This window comes from Dunckerocampus dactyliophorus, chromosome 2 (assembly GCF_027744805.1).
Source record: "Dunckerocampus dactyliophorus isolate RoL2022-P2 chromosome 2, RoL_Ddac_1.1, whole genome shotgun sequence".
Classification (NCBI taxonomy): domain Eukaryota; kingdom Metazoa; phylum Chordata; class Actinopteri; order Syngnathiformes; family Syngnathidae; genus Dunckerocampus; species Dunckerocampus dactyliophorus.
Window position 1 is genome coordinate 16950739 of NC_072820.1, and position 9763 is coordinate 16960501.

Here is a 9763-nt window from a genome sequence, read left to right on the forward strand (position 1 = left end):
CATTACAATGACCCGCACCCACCCTCACCCCCGAAGATGCAGAAAAAAGAGCTGTGGGCAATTAAAGCTACAAGCCGTGGTCAATCTTTTTTAAGTGCTTTTCCCACAAATGAAAACTCACAGTTGTTACAGGCTTTTGTCTGTTTGAATTTGATGATGCATGTCGCAGGAAGATGGCGTGTGCCATGCTTGTTACCTGTGGGCTGATATTGTCAATATTAGCTTCAGTGGGATCACGGTGCAGGAGAAACATATAATCTGGATCTTGGAATTAAAGATGCTGGGAACTGTAAGAGTGAACCCTGTTTATTGTAAGGTTTTCATCTGCAGGATTATCAGCCCCATCCAGAGCCTCTCTGCTGATGGGGGTTTCACATGGCTTATCTAATGTGAAATCGCCATGTGGTATATAGTTTCATTAAACGGTGATCAAGAATGCATTAGTTCAAAACAAGAAAAGGCAATGGAGCTTAAGCCGGCATGCATCCAAGTGCAGCAACTTTAAAGAAGTTGTTGGTGTGAGACAATTTAAGAATTAGAAGTCGCAGAGACACAACTCCCATTAGCCAGATAAGAGTTAGCCAAGCAAAAAAAAGGCTTTAGTCTTTTCACTTGACAAAATTTGATGATATAACAACAATAGTCCTCTGCAAATAAAAAGATGAGAGTCGGACGTTCTTAGTAAATTGGATACGGTAATCACAGATAACAAAATAAAGCATGTGTGATATCTACATTAGCATGGCATAGAAACATATAGAAGATTATCTTATTTAGTTTTTGAAATGAATGTGGTTGCTCAATAGTTAGACACATAAAAGTATTTTGGTCTCCTTTTGGTGTACATATTTTGGGATTAGCAAAGTAAACTGCAAACTGCTGATGCTGTCAGTTTTTTTAGCGCAAACAAGTGTAATTTGTTCCATTTACACTTCACAACGGCATCAGATGGGCTTTGTCAGTGCTGCATGGAGTAATTAAACCCCAAATCAATAGCAGGCATTTGTCATGTTTACAGCCCCTCTTTCTGCTGGGTTAAACTCATCACTTTAGAGTTGTTTTCTTTTTACTATACGAGGACACACTTCATTATGTCTTTAAGATATTCAACGATAACATGAAAGCGGTGACACTTGATTGCCAGAAGTTTCCAGCATTATTCTTTAATAAGCATGCAGCATATGCTATTGTATTGTACACACCCGCAGCATGGCAGAGTGTATAACTGAGCAACTCTGACGTATCATCATATTTTGACTCTCCACCTCCTATCCTATATGGTCTTGTTTGATGTGCATTGCAGAAGCACATTTGCATCCGAGCTGTGCATCATGCTGCCTCAGCAATTATTCATCTTGCTTCAAGTTAACTCAGGCAATGTAGTTCTTCTCTTATAAAAAAACAACTGTTAATCCTACCTCGTCCTCTATTACTCCGACCCTTGTTAGACATGCCGTAGGGATAACAATACTTGTATGCTGGGCAAATGAAATGCACACAGGGGTCTCAAACTCGTGGGCCTTGGGCTGGACCGTAATTTTTTGTGTTAGCGTGGCCTGCACACCCTGGGGATTTTACATTTATATTATATATATATATATATATATATATATTTATATGTTGTGGCAATCTTGAGTCCCACAAGAGACGACTGGAGGCACTTTAGCTTTCTTGAAGGAAGAAGCTCTTTATTTGGGCAAGCACTAAATTCACAGTGAGCTTGTCACACAGTGAAATTAACACAAAAACGAACAGCTATGTAATCACACATAGGGCAAATACTACTACTACCATGGGGAATAATAACTGTTAACTCTTACATAACTAATACGTAACTTTAGCAACTTTTTACAAAGCAAGTGCCGCAAGGCATGCTGGGAAGACAGAGCACTCCCAGCAACGCTACAAATATGCTTTTATATTTATATTTTATCCATCCATCCATTTTCTACGCCGCTTCTCCTCATTAGTGTCGCGGGATTTATGTTTTATATTTATGTATATATTTTAGCACTAGAAACCTTTCTTCTGTGGAACCTTTGATGCTCACGCACTCTACCTGCAACAGCCCCCAGCTAAGTTGAGTTTGAGACCCCTGCATTAGATGCTGTAAATAAAAGTTTATTTTAAACTGCACCGAGGGAAAAGGAGCAGCTGGTCAGCAAGTACGAAGGCCTGCAGAATACTCTCCTCAAGGCCAAACAAGAGGCTGTGTGTGTGTTAGTATGGTGTGTACTTTAATTGTTTCAGACATGCTGCAAAAGATACATTAAGGAATATCCCAACATCGAACACATGCACAAGTCAACATGTCCGAAAAGGAGTAGGAAGAAGCACAGCGTCTCCCCTTCTATGTATCTGTTACTGATAAATTGTAACTTTGTTCACGTCCTGTGTTTAAGTGTCAGCATTTTCTAATTAAAGGGAAAAGAATAGAGAATGTGTAGCAAAGGATAGATAGCCACACGGATGAAGAAAATAAAAGAAGGAAAAGGGGTTGAAAAAGTAAAATACAGTGGAACCCTGGTTAGTGTCATTAATTCGTTCCAAATGGTCCGACTCCAACCAAAACGTTAACCGAATCAATTTTTCTCATAAGAAATAAAAAAAATCGAATTAGTCTGTTGCACAAAGCCAAAAATGTTAACACAAAACACATTTTTATAGTTTTACAATTAGTTTTACATGCAGACAACAATCGTAATGTATATAAATGATGAATGAAAGGGATAAATGAACATTTAAGGTTAGGTCTTAGGGAGTGATTTAGTGAAGGTAAAAGTAACATTAAATATTTATTTATTCCTTTGTATGCATTTATAATTATTTTACACATGTAAAACTATAAAAATGTGTTTTGCGTTAAAATTTTTAAGAGTAAACTGCTGATGACATCATAGATGCACGAAGTAACTTCCGGTTGCGGTTGCCAGTTTGTAAGCTAGCTAATAGAATGCTAACCAGGAAGGACATTTTGTGGTAAAAAAAAAGTACACAAACACAGTTGGACTCATGCAGTGTATTAAGACGTCGAGACGCCCGCCATATTGTACGCTAACCGGAGAACGCACGCAAACTCAGGCAAAATTGTGGCGGAAATTTCCGTCGTTGAAAAACACGCTAAGCAGGTCGGACGTTAAACGAGGTTGCACTGTACTAATAAGCATGGATCTTTTTGCTTCTATGTACAGGTACATCTATGCTTTCTCTTGTTCTAGTTCTCATAAATTCAAAAGTTGGTCAAACAGTAGACCCACAATTGGAGGATAGCTGATGGGATACACTGTGATTGTCTGGAACCATTAATTTTATATTACAATTAGCGACAAGTGAAGTGTACATCTTAAAGGTAAATGTCACATAATGTGATTATATTACAATGAGAGGTCCCAAATAAAATCTACTTTAAGGATGTGTGTCAAATTGAAACCTTTGTGTCATGAGCTAAGGTGCTGCTCTGCTGCCATCTAACTGTTGTTTGTTGCAGCACACCTACCGACCCGTGGGAGGAGCTCATGCACACCTGTTAGCAATCAGCATCTGGGCTATTTAGACCCTGCCTTACAACCTACCCGTGGCCAGATTGTCTTCCCATGCACGCCTGATTCCTGCTCTAGTTCACCTTGTTATGCCTTTCACCTTTCCCTGCATCTTGTGAGTACCTGTATTTTCCTGCTTGCGGTGTTGCAGCAGTGATTTTCTGTTACACTTTGTACTTGGATACTGCTTGGTTTTCAGCAGTCTTTTTCTGTTCTGATTTTTTTCCTGCTAGCCTTTTTTCTTAGCAGTGTTTTTGTTAGCTAAGCGTTTTACCCCTGCTATTTCCGTGTGTGCAGCGACCTCAGTTCTTCCTTTTGTGTTGTGTATTTTTCTCGCGGCTCGGCTCGGAGTTTTCGTTATACTTTTTACCTGTGGACAGTTTTTGTTTTTTGTTACTTGCTCTGCGTTCTTGTTAATAAATCTTTGTTACACGGACCTTTTTGTCTCTCTGCATCTTGCGGTCCTATTTACCGGCTCCAGGCCGCCCGTGACACTTTGGTCAGTACATTTCAAGACGCTGTGTGCTATGCACAGTGTGTACGCAAATTTTGACAGTGTAGTGCTGTCCCAAATCAATTACGGTTATTGTAGACTTACTGGAAATGATCAACACAATATTTACTCGCTTGTTCTTCTTTGCTGGACTTACCGAATACAGGAAGTGTTATGCAGACTTTGCGCGAGTGATGCCGAAGAAACCGGAAGGCATCACTTTCAAGTAAATTTCCAGATTGAAATAGTGCCAGAACAGGCTGCTGCAAAATAGAAAGGAAATAAAAGTAAACATAATTAACAAAATAAATGGTAAACAAGAAAATAAATGGCAAATGAAATAAGTTAAGTGTTTCCTACAAGATTCGGATCATGAATTGGATGAGATCGTTCCATAGGTTGTTTTTTTTTTTTTTTTTTGTATGAGGTGGGCAAAAAAGAAAGCTACATTGTGAAATACGCCTTGCTGATCTTTTGAACCCAATCATATACAAAATACCACAGAATGGAAATTGGACTGTCTAAAGTTATCAGGTTTTGGACAGGTGTGATTCCATAAGTGTGCACGTCTCAAGGCGCTCACAGCGGGCAATGCTCAGGTCGTTTGTGTGTATGCTCAGACACTTGAAAAATTAGCTGGAACATCGGCGCCGAAACTTTTTAGTTGTCGAAACAAAATTCACTAACAATCCGTCAATTTCAGATTCATTGTCTTAGATTTATTTTCCAGTGTGATTAATTGAAGCAAAAAGATACAATTTCAGGTGCCTGTCCCAAAAAGGGAGACATCCCATCTACTCATGGTTCCTCTGGAAATGTCTGCAAACTTTCAGCTTAGAATCATCCTTATACTGTCCCCACCTCCGTGGGATCAAGGAAAGCGGAGTCTTGGATATCTCCATTTGCCCTGGGTCACCATGGCAACGCATCCTGGACTGGCCTGTCATGGCTGCATTGGTGCTCTTCCGTAAATACCTCTTGGCACCCTAGTGCGACGTGGACTGTATGTGTGTGACACTTTAAAGACAACCATTTATACTTTCGTCCTATGTTACAATATAATCCTGGTACAACAGTTGGCATACAGAAATATTGTGGTAAAAAATCTGTATATTCATTTTTATTGTGTGTGTGTGCACGCAAGGGGGTGAGTACTTGGCATGCTACTATATAACTCGCTTATCCTTTCAATGCACACCAAACATGGCGATTCACAGGAGAAGACACGTGGACTGCAAGCGAAGTAGCGTTACTTTTCAGTTGTTTCACTTTTGTCTGCAAAATTTATCTACTATAAAACTGAAAATAGATGAAATGTGTTCTTTATTAAAATGTAGCAGATGTTGATTATCACTACAATACTGTGAACAGTAGTTCATTTTATCGGTCAAGAATCGACTGTGACGATATAATTGCTGAAATAATAGTGTGTTTAATTGTCTCCATGACAGCACAAGACAGGCACCAATGTGCGGGCAAAGCAGCTAAGTCAAATTCAATCACAATCTTCTTGCCATGTGAACATTCCCATGCCATTCTTCCAAAGTAACGACGTGCTTGTGAAAGTTGTTCCACCAACTAGAGGTCCAATCAGGTCTTGCCCAAAAATCGCCATAGTTGGCGGGAGTGTCGCTGCCATTTTAAAGAGCAAAACAGCAGCAGTAGCATCCCCCGAAGCCCGTAATGGCGCCTTTGTTCGTCAATGTAAAGCCAAAGTAGGCGTATGTTTAGTCGTATACACACAAAAAGTCATTTCTGTATGCTTAAAAGCAGCAATGTAATGTTTGCCATTGCACACTTTAAATTATACAAATCTAATGTGGAAGTAACAGCACATAATTGTTAGGTCGTCTGTTGGCAACAAGCGAAAAAGCTCCATCTTCGCCGTCCACATGCATACGCTGAACCTGGAGTTTTCCAAAAGCTCGGTTTTTAAGGACAAAAAAATTTTTGTGTGTGGATGAGAAAATAATAGACAAACATGCGTTTTTATCAAATCTGTATTCGTGTGGACAGGGCCTTTGTCCCTCTCCTTTCGCTATGTAGCCAAGATGGCGATGATTGAGGGTGGTTCGGGTCCATCGCTCACCATTTGGGGCTTATTGAGTGCAACATCCAGCCACAGACGGTGCACTGCATTTTGTTGTATTTCTCCGTGTCGACACGCTTATGCATTTAAATTCTAAGTGTAAGTACGGAAGTGTGCACATTGAGACACAGCCTAAGTCGACTTTTGCAAAAGTTCAGATGTTTTATTAGTACTGTTTTTCGCCTTTGCACATCCGTAATTGGATAGCAACTAGGCATTGTGTGTGTGTGTGTGTGTGTGTGCGCTAAAACAACATAAGATGAGTTGGAGACAACTGCTTTCCTTTGCTTAATCTTTATAGTTTGTGACACTATTTAACTGGAATTACACTTGACAGCTTTAATGGCAAGAAGGAGTCGTGCTCTTCCTGCGACAAGAAATACATATTATTTGTTCCAAAAACTGACTAATACCTTTACTTGAGCAATTCCTCATCTAACTGCATGAATGTTATCAAGTGCAAAATGCATGCGAAAATAAAATCCTGTGGACAGGATTTTCCACGCTCATGATCAAAGCCTGATTTTCTTTTACTCCGGCTTCAGCCCTCCTCCATTTTTTGTTTGTTTCCACTCAACACCCCTACAACAGCAGCAGCCTCTTGGCGTATACTCTCCGCCTAAATTTAGTTTTTTATAACAAGCTTATGTCAACAGTGATTCCCAAATGTAGATGCAAACCTATCATGTTGAATCAAATTTGCACACTCCGCATTCTCCAACTATTTTATACCAACATTATAATGCCAGCATTTCATGCCACAGTTAGGTATGTAAAGACTCCATGTTGCTCTTGCCTTTTTAATTGATTTGTTTTTGACCTGCGGGACTTGTGTAACAGCCTTTACCATTGTTTGGATCATTTAAGGGATCAGAAATTCAGTGCATGTGTGTGTCTGTGTGTACAGTGCCTTACACCACTTGTTTGCCTTTGCAAATCCATGAATCTGTTTTATATTCAGTAGAATGATGCAGTGACAATAAAATGTAACCTCAACAGCACTGCTATTATGGTGCATGGGTGTAAAATTATACTTTCAAAATATGATAAATACTGGAATATACCAACTTTACATAAAGGCTTGTTCGTCAAGCTACAAGTGGCTATCATATTTATTGGGTACATGCTAACTTACTTTAAAAAAAGTGTCACTTAAGGGAAAAGTAGACTTTTTTTGGAAATGTGCACATCATCCACGATTCTTTTGTGAGACATGAACACACGTCTTTCTCTTTTCTGTGCGTTCTAAAGATATAAAAAGAGACAGCTCATTACTACACTTAATGGGACACACCTACAAAGACCGCTGTTAAAACACCTCCAAAAACCTCCAACAAGCTTCTATGGTTTTATATACATGCTGTGACCATGTAGTAACAGGCACATTCATGATAACATGTAATACTTACAGTATTTTGCGTATTTTGGCTATTTTTAAGCATTACCGGAACTTCTTCCTCAGAGCCTTGATTTCACATAGAAACGAACGCCTACACCTAGCGTTAACTTTTCCAAACTCAGAAATAAAAAACGAAATAAAATATGTAGTCTTACCTTTTTTGTAGTGGTCTGAGGCGTTGTGAGTGCGACGCTGACGTGCTGCAGGCGAGTCTGTGGTGAAGCTAGCCGGCTAGTAGCTAGCCGATGTGTTCTGGCTAAGTGTAAGTGCGCCAGTAACATAGTTCGAACGGCGTAACAATGTTAATGATAATAATAACAATGTCGCTGTAACTTGGTTATATGCATGTCACATTATTTGTAGATAGAGCGTTGTTAGCGCTTTGGGGAGTCTTTTTTAGAAGGCTTTATAGGCGGAATAAGTGGTTCGCACATGTGCAATAATGAGCCGTCTCTTTCTTGATCTGTTTTATGAAAGGTGCAGTTTTCCTTTACGAACCTTGCTCTCTTGTTATCATAATAATGATTATGTCTTGTTTTCAAAACACTAGTTGTGTGTCTAAGTTGTTTAACAAACATGTAGTGTGCCCAGTTTTCAGATAGTGACGCTATCACGGGTCACCAACAGGTAGTTTGTAAGCTACAAGTAGCTTGTTAGCTGATGTCGAATTTCTCACCAAATATTTGCTTCACGTGTTAGTATTTTTGTAACTGTTTCAATTCAATTCAATTAAGACATGATGCTTGTATTTAATGGCAAATGACCACAAAACATAAAGATAATGAGCTCACACTACACCGGTGTATGAATGTTTGGTGGTGGTGGTTTGGCGCACATTGGGAGCCACGTTTCCACCAGTCTACTGTGGATACAGATGTAGATTACCACCACTCGTGTGTAACTGAGGAGTGAATGAATAATGGATTCACTTCAAGTGATTTGGGTACCTTGAAAAGTGGACACTGAATTTACACTGTTTTATACTGTCTAAGATTTCTATTCTATTCTGTTTATTGTGTTATTTTTAACACAAAATTCGTTTCACACAATTAAAGGCAAAAAAAATCCCAAAATGAAACAATGCGGGTTGGTTGGCCCTGCCAACAACGTGTCCCTTATTTATTTTTGCAGAAGTTGGCAACCCCACCAATTAATTTGCTGATATTATTTTATTATTACTGAATATTTTTTGTTGCTGACAAACCTCTGCTCCACACTATAGTAACACGCAAATGAGCTAGTTTGCCAATTGATATTAACTCCAAAAGAAGAAAGGAGACAAACACAAAGAAAAAAAAAGGTGGGCGATGTGTGAAAAGAAGGCGGTACTGCAGTTATAATGTATATGATACCACCTATGAGGCCTTCCAGAAGCTAGGGACGGAAACGGGGTGGTTAGAGAAGACCGTAATCTGTGACCTATTATTATGACTAAAATAATCCAGCAAGTAAAAACACATTTGTTGTCATTTTATTAACAACCTTCTTTTCCCCCCATTGACCATGTAAGCATTTCTTTGTTCACGCGGGTGTGCACCGCTCTTAGCTTTTAACAGGCTACACCCTAAACAGCATTCTTATTATTGTCTCCTCAAAGAGCTGACGACTTTGCTAATTCACTTCACTTCCCATTGCATTGGAGCAAACATTACCAAGCAATGATAATAAGCTTTGTAGGAAGGGTAAAGGTGAGGCAGGGGTGCAAAGTCATCAATCAAAATTTAAACCTTTCTTTGGTTGAAACTGTGTTCAAACAATAAAGCAAGCAGCATGTCTTTCCATGAGGCGTGGAATAATTTCTGCTTTCGGTGGGGGGGTTCATGGCTCTGTGTGTATGTGTAAAATATGTCTTGAGGGGATTGGTATAAAGTTAAACTGGGTGAAGTAGAAATATTTTACTCATCAGCTTTGCAGTCACAGAGTTTGCCTCAGCTAGAACAAAACTGCTGAAGCATTTAGAGAAAATTAACCCCCCATCCTGGCAGCCAGATGTGACTGGATTCTGATGAGTACACACGAGTGGGCAGAGAAACCAAGAGACTGTGAAATTCCTGTCAGGCCCGTGTACTGCAGAATGGGCTATTGACTGCTTTCTCTATTCCCCTCCATCATTCTTCTTGAACACTGCCATTAATTTCCTCTCCTGCCTTACCAATTCCCTTTCTCTGCCTTCTCTCCTCCTAGCTCTCTTTGTTGCAGAAGAGGATGCACAAAGCTTCGGTGAAACACTTCAGACAACGCAG